Source organism: Halichoeres trimaculatus, unplaced genomic scaffold (assembly GCF_033239565.1).
Source record: "Halichoeres trimaculatus isolate MK-OKI-2021-1 unplaced genomic scaffold, fHalTri1.1 fHalTri1_scaffold_16, whole genome shotgun sequence".
NCBI lineage: Eukaryota > Metazoa > Chordata > Actinopteri > Labriformes > Labridae > Halichoeres > Halichoeres trimaculatus.
The window spans coordinates 26,724,014-26,746,024 of record NW_027437194.1 but is presented as its reverse complement, the minus strand read 5'-3'; the positions used below and the strand labels follow the sequence as shown (position 1 = coordinate 26,746,024).

Here is a 22,011-nt window from a genome sequence, read left to right as displayed (position 1 = left end):
ATTGCAAACCTGGTATCGTGGCATATGAAACACCTTTAATACTGTAATTTAGCTACAGAGCTGTGAGGTTGTGTTTGACTTGAATCTAAGTGTTTGGGGAAAATTAGACGGAAGCCAGGCGGAGATGATGTGAACACAGAAATGCGTTGTCTCCATGAATGAAAATGAACCGGTTTCTGTTGAGGCCTTTGGTTGGTATATGCTATAAAATGACTCTTTAACGGGGATAAGAGTATTTGCAGTGATTTTCATTGAAACAGCCTTCTCTTGAGTATGTACAGTGGTGCTCCGAAGTTCACATGCCCATTCAGAAGTTGTGAAATGTGGCCTTTTTAAAAAAATAAATAAAAATGAAATATGTATGGCATGCAGAAGACCTCTCTTTTCATTCATGTTAGGAGTTCAAGTGAAGCCATTTATTCATCACATAACTATGTATTTCTTTTATAAATTCAAACAATAACCCACATCACTAAAATGGCCCTGGTCAAAAGTTTAGATACCCTTAGATGTTTGGTGTATTGATAATCACACAGATTGACACCCACAAGTTAAAATGGCTATTATCGTTAAGTGTCCACACTTGTGACTTGTTTTATTGTCATTAGTCTCCAGGTATGAATAGTCACTTGGTTTCTTGGCTCTAGAGAGAGCCCTGCATATTTCATCCAGAGCTCCATAGATTTTTCCAGATACTGAGCCATGGTGCAAGCTAAAGAACTGTACATACTAGGACCTGTAAGAGAAGATAGTTTAAAAAAGGGTATCAAAAGATACGCAAAGATTTGAAAAAGCCGATCAGTAAAGTTAGAACTGGGATAAAGAAGCAGAAAAGTGGCTCTGTAAAGACAAATTCTGCCAGACTATGTAATATTATGAGCACATCTATATTGTGTCAATGACTACTTATGAGTAGACTAGTCTTAGCCTAAGGTAAACATGTCTGCCCTCCTTGATTCTTTGTGTCACACAAAGATCAGGTGTGGTTAAGGCTTATAAAAATACAGGAATATTTGTTTGTGGGTTTATTCAACCACTTTGATCATTGCGCTTTTAAATCCGTCAAAGTTCTGCCCAGTAACGGGACTTCATTCTGTATTGTTGAACCCAAAACTGACCAGTGGGTTCGTCGCACAAGTCAGTGTGCCAGTGCATTTAAAGTTCGCATCATTCGTGTTTGATTTGTCTGATCAGAGTTCTCCCTTTGCTTTGTTTTGCTGAAGATTGAGTAATGTTGATCTACTGTTGTTGTACTTGTTGTAAGGCCTGATATTGTCTGAGCTGTTTGCTTAAAAAAAAAGTTACTACATAATGTGACGCCTAAAATCAGTTTATGTTTTCAAATAAGTTAACAGGAGATGGGAATCCTTTTTCCAAACACATTTCTGTGTGTTTATGTTTTGCTTCAGTACCAGGAAAGTTTAAATCACCACATTTGCATTTAATGCTTCATGCAAAGACACAAACACTTTCACAGCTGCTGTCAAAGCCGCATTTATGTCATACCAACATTCTTTCATATCAGGATAGGTGAATGGAAGAGTGCCACCCTAACAAAGGCGTGTACCTGATATTGATGAGACGTTTTTGCTGTCTCTACTCTGCCTGAGTCGCTCTCAGAGACGTGCAGTATATGGACGTAGTGTCTGTGACATCACCTGTCTGTTTCTGATACAGAGTTTTGAAAGCCTCGTCAATGGAGGCCATATTGGTGATGGCGCTTGCAGCTTGGCATTTTTCAAGTTAGAACGAAGTAAAGAGGCAGGCCTTAGACTCTTTGTGGACAGCTACAGGATACCCACCTGTCTGTCAAGTCAGTCATGCCCTCATATGGACAAAATATGTAAGTTTAATAACATTGAAAACCACGAGTGATCTAAAACAATGTCGTGTAAATCGTGTATTTTTGTTATAAATTGTCTTTTTTCTAGCTGGTGTGGTTTCTGGTGTTTCTGCAAACAACCTCAAGTGGAAGAAACTCTGTTTATCAGATCGTGATATTGTTAAACCAGGGGTTGCTGCTTGGTCTCAGTATGAATACTAGTTGGCGGGGTGATGAAATTTTTCTTTAAAAAAGCAAGTCCTAGGTCAAAGTGTTCAATACCATGGATAGTCACCATTTATTTCTTAAATTACTTTCTTTGAGGGAAGACTTATTTGCCTCTGCTCAGCCTACTGTTGTTCAATTATATCTCAAGTGTGTTCTCTGTGCATTCAAATCTGCCATAATGACTATAAATACGCCTTAAAGGCTCAATAACTCAGTGAATTGAGTGCTGGTCTTGTCAAGTTAAAGCTTTTTATGGAATAGATTTATCATGTATTATAATCTATCATTTGTGTAAGCATTCAGAAGTTAAGAATCCTTTCTGCAGGTAACTATAACCAGAGGCACTTCTCTAAGCTTTAACAGTTACAGAGAAATTTTGTTATCTGATATTAGGCTGAATGTGCAATGTGACTTTATTTTTCAATTAAACAGCTTCACAAATCTGAAGTGATTTGATCAGCCAGCCTACTAACTGTCATCTCCTTCTCTTGGTCTGTTACTTCTGGCAATTTTTCAGTCAATAAAAATTGTAGCAGTATCATAAATTATTATTGCAATTTTCGAAAGCATTCAGAGTTGGGTTAGCTTCCCAGTTTGAGGACTGGTGCAGAGAAAGTGAAAGCTCAAACCTTTTGAAATGTGAAGTCTGAAATCATTAGGGGCTTTTTGACATTGCTCTACTGTGTCACACAAACTGAGACACGAGGGCTGTTTGTAGATCTCCTGATGATCTTGTTTGGTTCGAGCTTCAAACTGGAGGAGCTTTAAACAACAGATGAAGTTTAAAATTTAAAAACTGATCTTTTTTGCTTCCATTTTATCTTGTCTTTTAACTGTAGTGTATAAAACATTTGTCATGGTTTGATTCTGGCAGCTTAACTTCCCCATTCCCACCTAACTTAATCCCTTCTCGTTTTTCATTTCTATTAACTGGTTGGTGGGTGGTGTTTTCCCTCAACACAAACATCAGTTAGGTTGGATAAGTTTTTAACTCTACTGTCAATGCTCTGCTATACAGATTTCAATTCAAAAGGGGATATCAAATCCCAGAAAGGAGGCTAGCCTAGCAAGGCATTTGTTGGAGAGGATTTATTTAACACTGAGTAATGTGTGTTGTTATTATTATCATGCTTCAAAGAAACAGCAAAACTAACCCCAGACCTTAACACACATTTATAATAGAAGTAAGCCCCAACTTATGTGACATACCTTTTACAAAGTAAGGCGCAAAATCAGTTGTAAGTTTTGACACTGGAACCATCTCATTAATCAGATACTTGCAGGAATAATCAAATTTATCGCATTGTTTCAATCTGAACAGAAGGTCTTTGGAGACACTACCTCTAAACTTCTGTTTGGGATGTGGTCCTTAGAGGTTTTTAACATGTTTCTTAATATATTCTTGTATGACCTGGATGAACTGTTGTCATACCAACTGGCCAAAGTGACAATGTTTTGTTGGCTCTTTTTTAAGTTAGCTTTGCACCTTGAATGACGTTGACAGCTCGGTCAGCAGCTGTTTAATTGTTTGTTTCGCGGTTTTGAATCAGAGTTTTAACAGAGGTGGTTTCTATTACTACTTCTTCATTTTCAGTTTTGCTTGTCAGAATGTATGGAGGACAAGTCACACCCTTTGACCGCTGCATTTTCTGTCAAACTGTGAAACTGCTCCTTGTGTGCACTTCCTGAAGATCTCACAAAGGAAGAGCTGTTGCATAGACGCATAAGAAAGCACAAGCCTTTGAAGATGTCCGATAATATTACATTATTTATCCAGCTGTATTTGTTGTTATCTCTTTGCTAACATTTAAAAGTGTATAACCCATTGTACTCGTATTGGAGGGAAGATATCATCTCCAGTTGTGAACAGTTATACCTGACACCATTTGTCATCACAGTGAAAACAACCTTAATTCTATACAATTCTCATTTATAACTTTAGCATCAGAGTAGCTTCATATCTACATTCCCTTACTTTGGCCTCAGTCTGAGTTGAAAGCCCTTCAAAGGCCAAGAGGTTCAGCTGGTGTTATCTTTAGAGCTGTTTGTAAGCGAGGAAATAAAATCTCTCTGAAAGTTGAGCAGTATAATTATACATGTATAAAAAGGAGTAATTAGTCTGATGTGGAGAGAGGCAGATGGAGAGCATTGTGGCTGTGTTAGTAAAGAATGGAAACAGCTACATTTAGCTTATTGTACAGATCGGAGCACCATCCTGTATGCTAAGAGGTGCCCAGGCTAACATCATGGGTGTGCTAATGTAACCGTTAACTGGACACGTCTTTATTAACAGCATGTCCTGTTGTCACCTCTGCGATCTTCAACAAAAGTCAAAGAGCTGAAACACTTTGCAACACTGCTTCTTACTAAAGTTCTCACTATTAAACTTAACGAAACAACCCCAGAGAGACACTGAATCTTTTCAGTTAAATACCTTTGACCAGACAGTCAGTCACATTCAATCTGCTCAGAGAACAATGTAGATATCCATCGTTCTGAAGGTCAACAGTAGGGATGGGTACCTTTCACATTTGAAACGATACGGTACCGATGCCCAGTACCTGGCAAATGGTACTGGTACTCAACGGTACCAATTTTCTGTACTTTTTTGTGTTTATGTGGTAAAAAATAACAATTTGTTTAATGATAAAGTATAGATTTTTTTCAATTTGACATATTATTTATTCTTCAATACATAACCTTGCAATGCTGTGTTTATGACCAGCATGGAAAATAACCTACTCTTCCGCTGCCTCACAGTCACAAGGATGCATTTAGGTACCTAAACATGGTACCTTTTGGTTTTACATGAATCAATACACAATACTTTTGACTGCATTCGGTCGGTACCTATAAAAGTACCTAATTCGGTACCCACCCCTAGTCAACAGTGTGTCATACACAAGCAATATAACTTAATCTGACTGATGTGTGTCTTTCGTCAGCCTGGAAGTTTAACAGGTAAATCTGAAGTTTCTTCATACGTCTTGATTTCTGTGTGATGTGGAAGTGAAGACTATCTATTAGTGTTTTGTTACACACATTAGTTCCTGTATTTTGGTGTCAAAAGCAACAAGTGAAGAGATTATCATGATTACCAAGTCTGCAAAGAGAGAATTTTGATGAGGCAGTGAGTCATCACTATCATGACCTGACACTACATAAATCTCCATGAATCTTTGTAGCTGCTTACTGGAGGCTGTTACCAAAACCTGCTCAGATTGGTGATGGGTTATAGTCCACGTTGACAACTTTGGCATAATAGTCATTAAAGAATACCTTCATCTTTCCTATCATTAGAATGAATGAGAGGAAAAACAAGCCATCTTACCAAGGAGACATGCTCTAATCCCAAAATCCTATTATTCCGGCTGTCCACAGTACAATCTAATTGAAGCTTGGCCTTTCTGAACACCTACTAATCAACTTATCATTCACACAAAGTAGGTGACTTGGAAAAAAAAAAACAAGGCTTGATGATGTATTGCTGATCTTAATGTAAAATCCAGTGTTATTACATCAGAAACCAGAGAACACAGGGACTTGACTGTCTATTAAAAGTCATGTGTCTGTTGTGAGGTAGTCGCGAAGGATGTCCTGATCTGATACACTGATTGGTATTGGCGCCCGATATGGCTATTTTGGGAGTACTGGATAGCATCGGGTTTCGTTTAGTGATTGGGACCGGTCCAGTTTTCACATGTTTTCAGCACTGTCACGCTTTGCTGCTGCTGTAAATCAAAATATGTCGCAAACATGTCCGCTTTGTGGGACTACCTCTCTTTGGAAAGCAATGATAGTAAAACAGCGACTCCAACATTTGTAAAGTCAGTGTTCCTCGAGGAGGTGCCAACAGGGCTCACTTTAATACAACAAATATGATTGGTCATTTACGGATCAGATTAGTATCCACAAAACATATCATGAAAAAAGTCGACTGGATGTCAAAAATCTGTATTGGGACACCCCTAGAAGTAACACTACCTGTATTAGCCTATTATGCATTTAAACTGGACCTATGTGGAGAAACGTAAACAGACCAGTGTTATCTCCCAATTCATGCAGTCATACTCATTTCTTCACCAGTTTACGATTATATTGGCTGTTGTTTTTAGCTAACCGTGTGAGTTATAATCACCTTCAAATATAAGAATTATTTGTTCACAAGATTGAATCCAATTCCACTTCTGGACTTGATTTTGTAACATGTGAATTTTATCAGTGACTGTGATCCATGTCTCACTTAAACAGGCATTTTTTCTGTAATAGATCTGAGTTGAGACCTGAAAATCTCTGTTACATTCATGAATTTGTGAGTAAGTAGGGATGTTCTGATTAGGGCTGCAGCTATCGAATATTTTAGTATTCGAGTATTCTACTGAAAATCCCATCGATTAATCAAGTAATCGAGTAATCGGATAAAATACATTTTTGTTTAGTTAAAGAGCAGTTATTTTTCTAATGAAAATTTTTCTCTTTAAGAAATAGGATTTTCTGATACAGCATGTCAATAAGAGCACTTGCTTTGGTAGCTCCAAAATTTGTAAACACACTTTGACACATTTTTTGTGCCTCGTACATGTCATCAAATGTGGCGGACCCACATGGCACCCATTTCGTAGAATGACCCATTAGTCTCCAAACTCCAGAAAAGAAGCTAGATTTGTTGCTAGTTGCTATTCTGTATAAGAGGTAGCTTGAGGGGTCTGAAAACTCTCTTAATATGCCCTCAGCTCTATTTGAAATACCACTCTTTGATCTTTTTTGAAATTAAACGATTCCCAGAGGCGGAGAAAATTACTCGAGTATTTTTTTGTAATCGAGTACCTCGAATCATTTGAGGAATCGTATCAGCTCTAGTTCTGAAATTACATTTTCACTTCCGACACTGCACCGATACAGCAGCATTGAGTATTGGCCGATACCGATATTAATCTGATACAATATCAGCATTAAACATGCATTCTTTTATAACTTATTTTGTAGTATGTCTGTCATGTTAGAAAAGGCTTGATTAAGTGATATTATTCAAACAAAGAACAGTAGTCAGCAACAGTAGGTATGAGGAAAAACTGACCCATTTATTATTAACCAATGGGTAACAGAAACTGCTTATATCAGAGATTTTAGATGCATTCCGATACGATACTGATACTTTTTTTTTGCTGATATCGGATCGATATCCGATAGCAATATCGGACTGGGACACCTCTGGTGTGAGGAATCATGCTGTTAGCTGAAAACAACCACTCCTGAAATACAGAAACCAGATAGTGTAGGAGCTAGTATGTCTATAATAACTGCTGCTAATTCTGGCATTTTTATAAGGAATGTTTTTCAGTGTACAATAGAAGATTATAAGTCGTTTTGCCTATAAATTACTGTGAACAGGAGTCATTCGTTTGGTACCAGCTTCACACATGGTCACATGTCTTTTTCGCTGTCTGATCAATTGCAGGTAGACATTGTAACATTACACGTAAGATGTCAATAACTCTAGTCACAGATGTAACCTGTAATGTATTGGGTAATGTGAAATTATAAAGAAACTTGTTCCATTGCTGGTAAACACTGTTATACTCAAAAAATATCACAAGAAGCTTAATTGCAAAGCAAATGTCTGGCAAATGAAATCCCAAAGGATAAGTCTATAAAAGTGTAATGTGTGCTTGAAACAGGGGTTAGAGGAGAGACTCAGAGCTAACACAGTGTTTCCCTCAGAATGACACTGCACCTGTGTTTAGCCATCTGTCTGTAATTGTTCTTATTGGATGAGTTTATATCACAATTTTACTTTGTCCCTCATCTTTCTAGTGTTTGCAAACAACTCAGGTTTGCTCTGCTTTTTATGATTAGTTCAATACCTCACCAATAAATGCACACACACACACACACACAGAATAGGCAGTGCTCTCCTCTACAGCAGTGTGTTCTGTCTCCTGTGCCTTTCTGTCTGTTTGTCTCATCTTTTGACAGTTTTTTTTTCTCGGCAGCTCTTCTGGTAAACCACCCAATTATTCCATTTCGTGTTTTTTAGAGTTCCACTCAATGTGTGTTGTCACTACAGGTGATCTGTGTGAGGATGAGTTGGTTAACAATCCAATATTGAGTCAGGGAGACATTACACTTCTTCTCTGGTCTCTGCAGAGCATGTCTCATGTGCTGCACTTGCTGTCAGACTTTTTTTTTTGAGGAGAATGTAAACAAGAACTGTTTTATTAGTGTGTTGAAAATCACCTTTTCTGACTTTGACCGAGCAACAAGCAGTAAGAGGTACTAGAGTAGAAAAAGTCAGTCTTATTGCTTATGGTTACTTGTGTTTTTATAGTTATGACAAGGCACTGGCTTGTTTCATAGCTGGTGAAAACCTCCGTTCAGACGTTTTTATTTAACCCTTACATTAGCCCCATTTCCACCAAGCAGTTCAACTCAGTTTATCTCGGCACAGCGCACATTTTACGGCGTCTCCACTGACTAATCCCTGGACAGATCGCCAAATAACCGAGACGAGCCTCCCGCGGCTAAACTGATCTGTTCCCGGAAGGTGGAGCTACAACACTGAAGACCATTGATTGGTCAAAAGAATCGTCACTTAACGTTCAACAGCTGCTGCATTTCTCCTGCCGTTGCACAGACTTCTCTGAAACAAAGCTTGGTTGTTCTTTGTATCAAAGAGCTACATGCCAATCACAAAGAAGATGAATTCTGGATGTCTCATCCTTGCTCTTTGTTTCCTGTGTAGCATTTTTCTTCTTCATTGGATTAATTTGCGGGGTACACTGTGTGCGGTGCTTTGGCATCATGCTATTATGTTACAGATGCGGCTATCGGCATCTGGCTTACACACCGCCTACCACGAGAGGGCGCGGTTGGCTGTGGAAACCCAAACAGGACCAGGTTTAACCGAGCCAACCCGTACCAAACCGTACTGATCTTGCTTGGTGGAAACAGGGCTATACTGTTACCTTCACAGCATGGTTTCCTGTGACAGTGTTAAGCCCCCCTTTGAACTCTGTGTGCATTTTTTATCAAGATGGCCTGATACGTTTTGTTCAGGGCTGATGCCCATACCGATTATCAGAGCTGAAACGATTCCTCGAATGATTCGAGGTACTCGATTATAAAAAAAATACTTGAGTAATTTTCTCGGCCTTAAGGAATCATTTAATTTTGAAAAAGATCAAAGAGTGGTATTTTAAATAGAGCTGAGGCCATATTAAGAGAGTTTTTAGACCCCTCAAGCTAACTCTTATACAAAATAGCAACTAGCAACAAATCTAGCTTCTTTTCTGGAGTTTGGAGACTCATGGGTCATTCTATGAAACGGGTGCCATTTGGGTCTGCAACATTTGATGAGATGTACAAGGCACAAAAAATGTGTCAAAGTGTGTTAACAAATTTTGGAGCTACCAAAGCAAGTGCTCTTATTGACGTGCTGTATCAGAAAATTCTATTTCTTGAAGAGAAAAATTTTCATTTGAAAAATAGTTGCTCTTTAACTAAACAAAAATGTATTTTATCCGATTACTCGATTACTTGATTACTCGATTACACGATTAATCGATGGAATTTTCAATAGAATACTCGAATACTAAAATATTCTTTAGCTGCAGCCTTAATTATTAGTAGTCAAGGAGGCCGATAACCGACATTTGAAGTGGATATTCATCAGCAGTAAAAGTGAAAATATTGGCGTCAAAATTTTGAAACAACATACAAACAGTATGCAACAGTCAAATAACAGTACTTGTGGTTGTGGATTTTATAGCTGTACACAACAAATTTTATCTTTCTGATGCTTTCCAAAAATGGAACATCATATTAACAAAGACCCAACATCAAGACAAGATGAGGAGTCTGACCTCATTTAAACCCATTCTGAGAAGAGACCTTCACAATGACAAGGACGGTCTTCCTTTGATGGACAGAAACCTTGAGCAGAACTTGGTTAGTTAGCACAGTGAGCTAATACACCTCGCTAACAGGAAGTGTCTTGTGTTGAGGATCCTTTGTTGTCTCTTGTAATAAGAATCTCTGTTACTTCAAAGGTTTCTGCTGCAGGTGCCAACTCTCTCCTCCAGGTCTTCTGTTAACAGAAGAAAGAAACTAGCGATGCTTCTGGGAACTCACTTCACCAACACACTGACCCGTTTGATTCAGACGGATTACTTCAGCACCTGTAAATTGTAAATTGTATGATTCAGTCGTGTTGCATGCTGTGAGAAAATGAACTAAGCATGAGACGTGGACCTCAGTCTGGAAAGGTATGACTTGCAGCTGGTTTGAATTTCTTTTCCTAAAAGTCTTCCAAAAACTCTTAGCTGCAGGGCTTCTGGTGACCCTGACTGTGTTGTTTTAACATCACAGAGGAGAACAAACTCACATGCACTCCACGTCAATCTCCTCCAAGCATTTCTCCTTCCATCACTCAAACAAAGGAAAAAGCCTCGACAGGAAGTAAACAAGCTAAGAAGAGGTTGTGTACTCACTTATTGTGGGGACATAAAGGTCAATGTCGATCACAAATTACATTCTTTTCCTGAGTGATGTAACCCATTATGAGCGTAATTGGATGGGAAAGCGAAGGCCAGTCTGGTGATAGTTCACTTAGATTTATGCTAAGGGCTCCACATGTTTTCATAGCTTTACATACATGACGGACTGGAGTTTGATATTTTGAGGGGGTCAGTGTGGAATATCCACTCCTCGCAGGGCAGCGTTTACAAAAAGTGGTCATTGTGGCCTCATGACCCAGCCCTTAGTGGTCAAGTCATGCATGCAACTGGCTTGACAGAGGACCGTATTGGAATTGTGTTATTGAAAACCTAGTCTGTCAGCGAACAAGGCCGTCTTATGGCACTTTGGGCCACAGTCCAGCCCTCAACAGTCCGGGATTGTATTTTGTTTTTAAATGTTCCATTCATCTATCTCAGCCATGTTCTACAGGCTTTCTGTGCACAGAATTCAGACCCAGCAGTTCGATGCTAGAATATGAATTAGGCCTGTGCTGGATGAAAGTATAGCTGTCTGTCTGTCTGTGTGCTGTGTTGACAGAGAGGCGGTGACATCATTAGCGTTTGTGTGTGAAGGAACAAGGTCACTTTCTTAATCACTTTCTAAGGCTCCAGGCCAAGTCAGGCCAAGACATGTATCCTGTTTAGAGAAGCACATGTCTGAATAAACGGTCACATTCGGGTGAGCGTTATCCGTCAGAAGGTTTTAGATAGGTACAGAAAAACCTGCTGTAATGTGACAAATCTGCAAAGACGACGCCTGCTGAGAGTGTTTTTCAGTCGCAGAGTAAAGACCAGCGTTGGACAAATAAGCTCAGGTCAAAGCTCCACGATGCAGTATTGTCTTGGTGTCCTGTTTCCACAGTGAACTACATGTTACCCCTCCCCTCCCAGACACCCTGTAGTCATTCCTGTGCTGCTCAATGAATGAAAGAGGCGGGGGAGATCTGGCTTTTTACCCCTCTCAGCATCACAATGAAAACTCTGAATTCCTCTGTGACATGCGCACCAGAATGAAAAATGATTTGGAGCACTGAGTCGTTTTTTTATTCAGGGGCTGTTGTCTCTGTCAGGGCTTGGAAGAACTGAAACAGTGTTCACTGCAAGCCAGCAGGAGAGGGCTGACTGAGGCTGCAGGGGCGCTGGTATTTCTTCAGGAGTAGGGTCTTATCTAAAACTACATTCAGCAGTGATCGTATGAATGCACAGGGAACAATGTAAGATAGACATCAGCCTATTGCGAATAATACACCCCAATGTCAGTATCAGATGTTTGTGTAGTCTAAACTCAGAGTCTGTGAACCCTGGATGAGAGAAATCGATGAGGTGACTCAAACCAGACAGAGAGGGGTAATTTACCTCCTTGTGAAATGTTTATGGTACATTCTTGTATATACATATCAAGAACATTTTTGCATTTTGACCTATAAGGAGTAAGCCATAAAGTTATCTTTACCATGTCTTTATCTTTGACTTAAGCTGGGGACACAAAGAGACGTAACTTAACCTCTTAATAAGTAACTTTAGTAAGTGAGTCTGGCAACCCAACCTGCTCTCTGTGTCTCCTCCCTCTCAGAGCAAGAAATGTAGGTTTGGTAGCAATTATACACTGAGTCTGTGTAACGTGTTAGTATGAGGGATGTCCACACCTTTTTTTTCTCATTCCTCCAAAACGGATCCAGTTTTTTTAGAATTGAGTATCAGCCAATACTGGGTCCTGATCTGATGCTTGGGTTTGCAGGGATGAACTTTCCTAAAGCTGTCAGAAAGTGAAGATGCACATTTTTTTTGTGTGTTTTAACAACCCTAAAAAGTTTAAAAAATTAGTAGTTAAAATAAATCTTCAGTTTTTTTTAAAGTCAGTTTAACTTAGTCTAGCTAGTTGTGATGTTAAAGTTATCTCATCTATTTTACATGCTCTGCTGAATGAGGCCCTATGAACAAGTGTGCATGCAAAATAGCTCTCTTAAATCCCTGGCCCCTCTGAGCACAACTCTCATGAGATGTTGCGGGACTACAAATGTAAATATTCGCCATCCTAATGCGATGTGTGTCATGTGTGTTTTTCTCCTTTTATTAATATGTTTGTAATGCCACACACAGGGTTACAACTTCATCTGACCTGAATCATCCCAAACTATAGAGTGAAGGAATCAACCCAGTGTGTTGTGAGGCTCAGCAGAAACACAGGACAAACATCTGTTGTCAAATTAGTCACATCATTTTTAAATCACCTCACATGTTGTCAGAGACTGTGCTGTACAGCTCCAGTGGGGCAGGATGTGAAACCACAGTATGTCCTGAATTGGGCTGCAGCTATCAAATATTTTAATATTCGAGTATTTTACTGAAAATTCCATCGATTAATCGAGTAATCGGATAAAACACATTTTTTGTTAAGTTAAAGAGCAGTTATTTTCAAATGAAAATTTGTTTCAAGCAAGTGTAAAATCAAGTGACTTGAGGTGATAAATTCCAAGTTCGGTGCGATCTGATGAGATATGAGATACAAGCAGCTGATGCAGATCAATACATGCTTTCACATTAGTCTCCAAACTCCAGAAAAGGAGCTAGATTTGTTGCTAGTCGCTATTTTGAAAAAGAGGTGGCTTGAGGGGTCTGAAAACTCTTTAGATATGGCGTCAACTCTATTTGAAATGCCACTCTTTGATCTTTTTTGAAATTAAACGATTCCTCGAGGCGTGGAGAAAATTCCTCGATCATTTTTTGTTATCGAGTACCTCGAATAATTCAAGGAATCATTTCAACTCTAGTCCTAAACAGCTGGATATACCCTGAATAACTGACATGGCGTAAACCTGTGTCTCCTACTTTCTTCTCAGTGCTTTTTGGATGCTCTCTGTGGATCTGTGTCCGTTCTTCTAAAGCCCAGACACAGCGGAGCTGTGAAAGACACTGCATGTTGTTTCAGGATGTTTTGGTTGTATGTACCGCCTCGTGAAAAGATCATAGAGCATAAATGTCTTCATGTGTTGATGTTTGACTGTTTTTATGTTCTGGATATATTTCCACACTGCTGACATTTAAGCTAAGGAGTTGTTAATTCTAAGCTAACAGTTTTGTGTACCGTATTTTCCGCACTACAAGGCGCACCTAAAAGCCTTCAGTTTTCTCAAAAGCCAACAGTGCGCCTTATAATCCGATGTGCCTTATATATGGATCAATATTGATTAATCATGGCTACTGTAGTCAGGGGGCGTCGTCGGAGTAACACAATAAGCAGTAAGAACCTGTAAAGAGGAATTCTGCTAAGTGCTAACATTAGCTCGCAGGCTGGCCCGGGCTTCTTCTCTTGTTTATTGTTAGAGCAGTACAGCGCCCCCCAAAGGTCTGGCATTTGAACTGATCTCTGGAAACGGCTTTTGTGGACGTCAGAAACGGCTTCGTCTTTACAGCACACTTTTTTTGAAAACGGCACAGAAAATAGTTGGATAGGAAAATGTGCGGCTCCGTGTGTATGTAGCCTGAGTTTGACTGACTTATCTGACTGTTTTGTTGACATTCCCTTTAGCGCAGCTCCATCTAGTGGATGCATAACGCAACCCCAGCCACTACTGTTGCTTCTACTCTATGTGCCTTATAATGCTGTGCGCCCTATATATGAAAACAGTTTTCAAATAGGCCATTCATTGAAGGTGCGTCCTATACTCCGAAGCACCTTGTAGTGCGGAAAATACGGTAGTTTTGTTTTTGCTTTTTGAACCGTGTCCCTGGAGAGTTATTGTGGGATGCTGTAAAGCAGATGTTATTGCTGCAAAGTGTCTGGTATACTGATGCGACAGAACAGAAGCACTGAGTAATTCTATAGTATGACCAACACGACAAAGGATACTGTCAGCATATATCCAATTCTTTCTAGGGATGCACGATATTGGATTTTTTCCGATATCCGATATGCGGATATATGGAAACCCCCTTTGAACGATACCGATACCGATAATCACAAGTTTGTTTGTTTTTTTCACTGTAAAGAAAGCTAAGTCTATTCTGTTCTGGAATTTATATGTTACTCTTATTGTGACGGTCTTAATTGTTTAAGAAACACACATAAAACAAGACAAAAAACATTTGATTTTACCATAAATAAGAAATGTATTATTTTTTCAAACTCAGACATTCAGTATTGAAATACAGAAAAATAATTTCTTTAGATCACATGAACTTTAAATGTACAATGCATTTTTAAACATAACCAAGTTGTATTTGATTATTTTAGAGCTACTGTAACAACCTGGTGACAGACACAGAGCTCTGCAGTGCAAATAAATGAAGTGCTACATTTTATTTAAGGAGCTTATTTTTAAGATGGAAAATAATAATAATCCTAACTGAATAGCACCTTATCAGCTGTGCATATCGGCAGAAATTTTCATATCTGCCGATACCGATAAACGTGTTTTTAAGCTTTTATCAGCCGATACTGATATTGTGCCGATAATATAGTGCATCCCTAATTCTTTCCCACACTTTTCAGTTAAAAAAGAAAAAGGAACACTAAAATTATACTGACCTCTAGTTGTCTGTCAGAGTAACAAACAAAACACAATATGGTGAACAAGGGGTACTGCTCTGCCAGCCACAGTCATTCTGTGGATCTCTGTAGCTCACAGGGTTTTTGCCGACCAAGCTCAACGGTACTCAACGGTACCAATTTTCAGTACTTTAATGTGTATTTATGTGGTAATAGATTTTAATTTGTTTAATCATAAAATATTAAAGTTTTTCAATTTAACATATTTATTTCTCAATATATAAACTTGCAGTGCTGTGTTCATGTCTAGTAAAAAAAAACTTTTCCACTTACTTACAGTCACAAGGATGCGTTCAGGTACCGAAATATAGTACCGTTTATTTTACCTGAATCAATACTTGGTACTCTAGACAGAATTCAGTCAGTACCATTAAAAGTACCTTATGTGGTACCCATCCCTAGACAAACTCAATTATTTTATTGTCAAATATGATCAAAAGTGACCACATAATTGCCGTATTTTACCATCAAAAACAGACGTGCAGTTTTTAAGACATGTTCCTGTAAAGTTTTAAGAGAAGGGACCATTTAAGTCTATTAAATCCATAGCTCATTTTAAAACCAGACAACAACCATCAGTATCAGAATTAACTATTATCCAATTCTTTTTTTTTTTGTTACACATTATTGATCGTGATATGACACTAACGGTGCATTGCTTGAATTTTGTGGGTTTCATTTCCTTCAGGTTTGCTGCCTCTGCCAACAAAAGCATGAATGCAGCTGCCTGTGAGAAACGGCATGTTGCAGAGGCAAATCATCTGTATTCACTGCATGTGGCTTAACTCTGACAAATGAGGATCTAGTTTTTCAGAGTAGAAGACATTTTTCCTCTAGGAAGATGACCCCGAGCTCCTTAAATCAAACTTTGATAATGAAAAAAAAAGAAGAATTTGGAGGGAGCAGTGTTTGAAAGAGAAAAGACAGAAGCTGCTGGAGGTGATGAATCCACTCAGTGCTTTTGGAAATTAGTCATGAACTCTAACACAACCCATGAAGTGTCACCCAGCAGTGATAGGGTTACTGTGCTGCTGTTATTCTTATTTAGCGCTACCGTTTTCCTGTTTGTGAGTGTGTATATATGTGTGTGTGTGTGAGTGTGTGTGTAGCATGCGTCATGACTTGTAAGACTGCTCTCTGCCACTTCCGATCCTCTGTGTACCAACACTGTCTCTGCTTCTCTCATGTACTATTCCAAACACAATAACCACTCAATAATTTACTCTGTAGTGAACAGTAAATGCAGCAATCCAACATTTTATAATAGAGCTCGGCTACAATGAATTTTTCAGCGTGGTGAGAAAGCAGATAAACATTTGCGATGAGAATCCCTGAGATATTTGCAGCTGAAATGTTGAGATGGTGCTGTTTTTAGGCCAAACTTATGAAGAGTGAAACTGTTTGTGTTTTTCAGCATTTTCTGCGACTTATTGATGGTCAGCGCTCTGTAATATGAGTGAAACACTGGAGGTAACAAAATGCATGTCTTAGAATCATTGTAGCTTTTTACCCATGAGAAAAACTCAACAGTGATAGAGAGCAGAAGCCAAAGCACACATCAAACTCACTGCTTCAGTCCACAGTCAAACAGATTCATGTGTTGGTTATCAGCTACACATCATTAAGTTAAGTTCAGTAACTTGTGTGTTTTTCATATTTGGTCTCAATCCTCATCTCATACTTTACTAATCCACTAAGAATGTTGCACGGAGGCCACATCCCATCTTTTTAGCACCCAATTATTAAAACTAGAAAAGCACTCAGAGAGTGCAGACCTGCACCAAGCATATTGTGATGCAACACTTTAGTCTTACTTTAATGTTATACTCCCTTTCAGCAGACTGTCTGCTACAATTTGGTGTTAGTTGCAGGTTTGTACAATAATTTATTACCTGACAGTGTTAAAAATGATGATGACCTGTTTCATATTTCATATTCTGGATCTTAGTATCCAGAATATTGCCAGAATCTGGATCGTACTTTAACATCAGTCAGAAATTATGGTGACCTTGTCTTGTATTGTTTTTCAAATCAATCCGACCATTTATGGTGGAGTTATATACACATATGGTGAAAACGGCCCTATCTCACAATGATAAAGAATCCTTTAAAAAAGTCCTGGATCCAGATGGTGATCTGGATCACCTCCAAAATTTAATTGCTTTTTCCTTATCCTATTTCAAACATTTCCTGAGAATTTCATGTAGGTCCGCTTGTTACTTTTTGAGTTATGCTGTTCACAGACAAACTCTCCCAAAAACATAACAGTCTTGGCGGAGGTAATGAATGTAATGAGCCTGAAATGTAATAATTCACCCAAAATGTAACAAAGTGCGGAGCCTGAAATAAAAAAGGTTACAAAATCCAAAATGTAATAACTTTTGGTCAAAAATGTAACAACTTGTTACATTTTGTTTTTTTTATTAAATTTTTTATATTACATACTGGCTTGGCACTTTTGTTATAATATCAAGTTATTATGTTTCAGGCTTTTTTACATTTTTTTTATTAATAAATTTTAGGGTAACTCTTTATATTTTTGATCATTTTTACCTTTCATGCTCTAACAAGGCCACATTGCAAAAAACTTGTTGATGTCTTATTTATTGTAAAAATGTTCTTATTAGTCTCAGTAAAAGCCTCTGTCACCCGACAAGTCCAGAAAAATTTCCAATGTCAAGATACTAAAGACAAAAATGAGGATTGATTATCTTGTAGAGAAAGAAAAATTCAAAGTGGAAAGAAAAAGTTGCAGGTGAAGTTTCTTGAAATACGAAAAATGTCTTCAAACAAGAAACTAAATAAGTTTTTTTTAACCCCATCGTCAGATTTTTTTTCTCTTTGCATGCAATTCGGGCAGCATTTTTGTCTCATTATCTTAAAATTATACATTTTCTGAACTTGTCAAGTAAATGTGGCTCATTTAAAGTCTAAAAAGACAGTTTTTTAAGAAACATAAGACATTATCGTGGAGTTATATACACATATGGTGAAAACAGCCCTATCTCACAATGATAAAGAATCCTTTAAAAAAGTCCTGGATCCAGATGGTGATCTGGATCACCTCCAAAATTTAATCACTTCCTCCTTCTCCCATTTTGAACGTTTCCTGAAAATTTCATCAAGATCTGTTGTTAACTTTTTGAGTTATGTTGTTTACAGACAGACAATACAAACTCTCCCAAAAACATAACCTCCTTGGCCGAGGCATTAAAACCCTCCAGAAATGATCTCTTAGGCTTTGGGGCTGTTTACAGGACAACTGTTTTAGGGAGACACGATTGGCTGTGGAAATGCAAACAGGCTGTACCAAACTGGACTGATCCAAACTGGACTGCTTGGTGAAAACAGGGCTGTACTTTTTCCAAAAGAACTACACAAGAACAGCAGCTGCTAATCATTGTGAATTTTAACGTAAAACATTTTTTTAACGTCTAATTATTAATGAAAAAGAAACTTGAACACAGTGCAGCCTAATAATAACCTCATATCACCACAGCATACAGATGTGAGAAACATTTCTACAAGGCTTCACTGTGATTTGATGCAGAAACTTGAACCAGGATTTAGTAAGGCCAACTTCCTGAGTGTCAGAAATCTTCAGGTTCCCCTTTCTCTCTCTGTTCGCTTTTCCCCTTAGCGTAGAAGTCTTTGTCACCATTCTCCAGTATATCAGTCTATGAATGTCTGTGCCTATGAATCATCCCCATGATGTTGTATAAGAGTATGATTTATCTCATGTGTGAGAGGCATTGCATTGTGGGATCATAAGGGTGCCAAATTCTCTGAGCTCAGTAGTAAATTTCAACTCTCAAAAATGGTGCAGGGTCACAAAAATCAATTCCAGTGACACCAAATCAGCGTCTTCATTTGGTGGAGTCGAGCTGATAACCTTCAGGATGTGCCGGCAGCATGATGGATGTTGTGGTGACCTTTGAGACGCTGACGATAGTTTGTGTTTGATGCCTCTTTTTTTGCTGGAGCAGAGTTACGATAACCTTATTTCAGTCGTCATTGTTTTTATTTTTAACATTCCTGAGATTTTGACAGGAGACAGGCCATTCAGGATCAGGGTCAAATCTGGTTAACTGCTTACAACAGCAGCCTCATCATCCCCCGGGAAAGGTTCTGTGTTATAAGATTACGTGTCAAGCCCACATGGTGTCAGAGCCTCCTGTGAATGAAACGGATTGCCTAATCAGTCGAAGAACTAGACCAGTTTCTGCTTTTGAGGTGACTTTATACACGTTTTGTTGTAAAAATCAGGATGATAGATTTGTTAAAGAGGACATATCATGCTGATGCCTGATTAAATACTTACATATAATATAATAAATTTGAAAACAAGACCTTTCACCCCTGAATTTTCAAAAAATGAGATATTGTATTTTTTCTGATATCCTAGAACGAGATTTGACGCCGCTGACAATAGGTCATTGCCATTTGGCCGTGAGATTTCGAACGTCGTGACGACACGAGGATCCTTTCTTTTTATTGGAGTAATCTGATAAAGCAGCTCCTCCTCTGTGATGTCAGTTAGTCACACAACCGCCACCGAGGGATACACCCACCAAGAGCTGACTGACTGAGTGCTGGATGCAGGGACTCTGCTCTGCTGAGCAGCTCGGCTTTACATGGTGAATTAGCAGTTAAAACACTGTAGTTTTAGCAGACGTCGTAATACTTATGAGACTGTGATATTTGCATGCTTGTTCTGACATGCACTGTGAACCTGGACCACAATAATGCTGCGGTAATAACATAGTGAGGAACTGACGGTAGAGGCGATCTTTAGACTACACTTTCAGCATGATGGATAAAACAGACAGAGAAAAGTGAAGGAGCAGGATGGAGCCCTGTTATAGAAATAGTTTATTGGTGAAGTCTGCCTATATTTCCACGTATAAACTATACATGTTACAGTACCGGTTTGACTCGCCACACTGAAGCATCTTGAGATGATCTGTGTCCAGGTGGATTTTCTTCCTCCTGAGCTGCAGAACCGTCTGGGTCTGACTCTGGGTCCAATACAAAAGGACGTATCCTACACTCTGCCATTTTATTAGTGCTATCAATGCCTTACGGTGAAGTTTTGGCAAACAGCAAACTCGCTCGGTCTGCTCCATTCAATGTGGCGACTTTGTAAATACTGCCATGCTGCAAAAACCGCCCCCTGGCTCTACCCCTTCCGCCCCTCTGATAGAACTGACCAATCAGAGCACAAAGGGCTGTGTCGTTGCGAGGTAACTGGAGGTCATTCTCGAAACGGAGCGCTTCAACGAGATCTTCAGAATGGCCTAAAATGAGGATATTGAGAACGCTATTGTGGGGCAATGAAGGAACTAAATGACTTGTACTGAGGGCAGAAATGCTTTACAGGCATCCTAGTCTGGCACAGTGAAAAGGAGAAACAAGCATGATATGTCCACTTGAACTCATAATGTTTGTATCCTCTTTTTAAAAACAAAGCTGAGCCAAAGACGTGCATCCTGTTGTCCTTCACCCCCTCCTCCTCTTATTTTGTCTAGTCGCTCTCACAAACAACGGCGTGCAGCTTCAGATTGCATGAGGAGGATGTAGGTCAAGAGGCATTTAAATCTCGACAGGGACATTTATTCAGCCTTTGTAGCCCCTTTTCACTCCATTTATTTCAGTTAAGTATGATAACTGCAGCCATCCCGTGCTATGGGTCAACATCTGCCATACTTGTTTGCCAAACAAGGCAGGAGCAGAAATGCAGTTCCTGCTTCTATTATCTCATACCTGGAGTGGACGGTATGTCAGCCATTACTGCTGCATTTTAGCAAAGCTGCAGGGTTTTTTTTTATTTCCACTTTCTGAAATAATTCATGATAACTGAGTAAATAGTTTAGATTCCCTTTTTAAGAATCCTAAAGTTTTGATTCTTATTTCTGAAACCCTGGGGCTGGTAAAATGTGGAGAAGTGTTACCTCAGCTGAGCAGAGACCCTTGCTCTTTGCAGACACTTCCCCATGCGCCCTGGACCAAGTGGATCACATTTGCTGTATTGATTTTCATGATCGATCCCTTGTTTCCCCCAGTTCTTTTTTTTTTAATGCAGCAAAATTTGCAATTCTTATTTAACTATCAAATAGTTTCCCTCCTTTCTTGGCTGCTCCTCTTGTGTATAATTATGAGACCCTGTGATCCCAGGGGAGCAGAATATTTTCAGTTCTGTGTTGCATGACAGCAGCATCCTATATGTGCAGGCAGGCTCCATGTTTTCTCTGTTGTGTTAATGTTTTAGGGATGTTTTTCTTACTTCATTTATAATTTTTTGAAACAAATTATTTTCAAAAGTAATCTGTTTTATTGGATAAAATTGTCATGTAAATTTTCCTGTCACTGGTGAAGAATGCAATGAAGACTTTTGCTGGCTGACAGTGTTTTTTAAGTTGTTCTGTAAAGAAAAGCTGAATCAACACACAAGCAGTCAGAAATTAAGACCCCAGACATGGGAGACTAACATACTTACACCTGAGGAACGCCCCCTTAGGAATGCTGCGCACCCCTCTGTCTGCTGCGGGAATCTGCACCAAGACAGGTCTTTGTGTCCAGGACACGGGGTTTAAGAGGTCTAGACATTACATTTAATTACACTCTTTACTGTACACACGCCAAACTCCTCACAGGTCCCTGTGCCATCGTATTAACGAAGGAACTGAAAAATCAATCAGACTATATGTGTAAAGCACTTTCCATACAACACAGTGCACCAAAAGTGCTTAACATAAACTACGACCGAATATAAATGAAATAAAATAAGAATAAAGTAAATAAATAATCTATAAGATCCTGTCTTTTTTAGGCTGAGCCAAAGAAACAGGGAAGAAAATGAAAACAGAAACAGAAAGCTAAGTCAAAAAAAGGAGCCA

At 38.9% G+C, this 22,011-nt stretch overlaps 1 protein-coding gene across 1 annotated transcript in view; it reads left to right on the top strand.

Annotated features, from left to right (window-relative positions):
• The window catches only part of sppl3 (signal peptide peptidase 3), a 48,617-nt gene that overhangs the window by 1,075 nt on the left and 25,531 nt on the right, over positions 1-22,011 (top strand). The window lies entirely within an intron of this gene.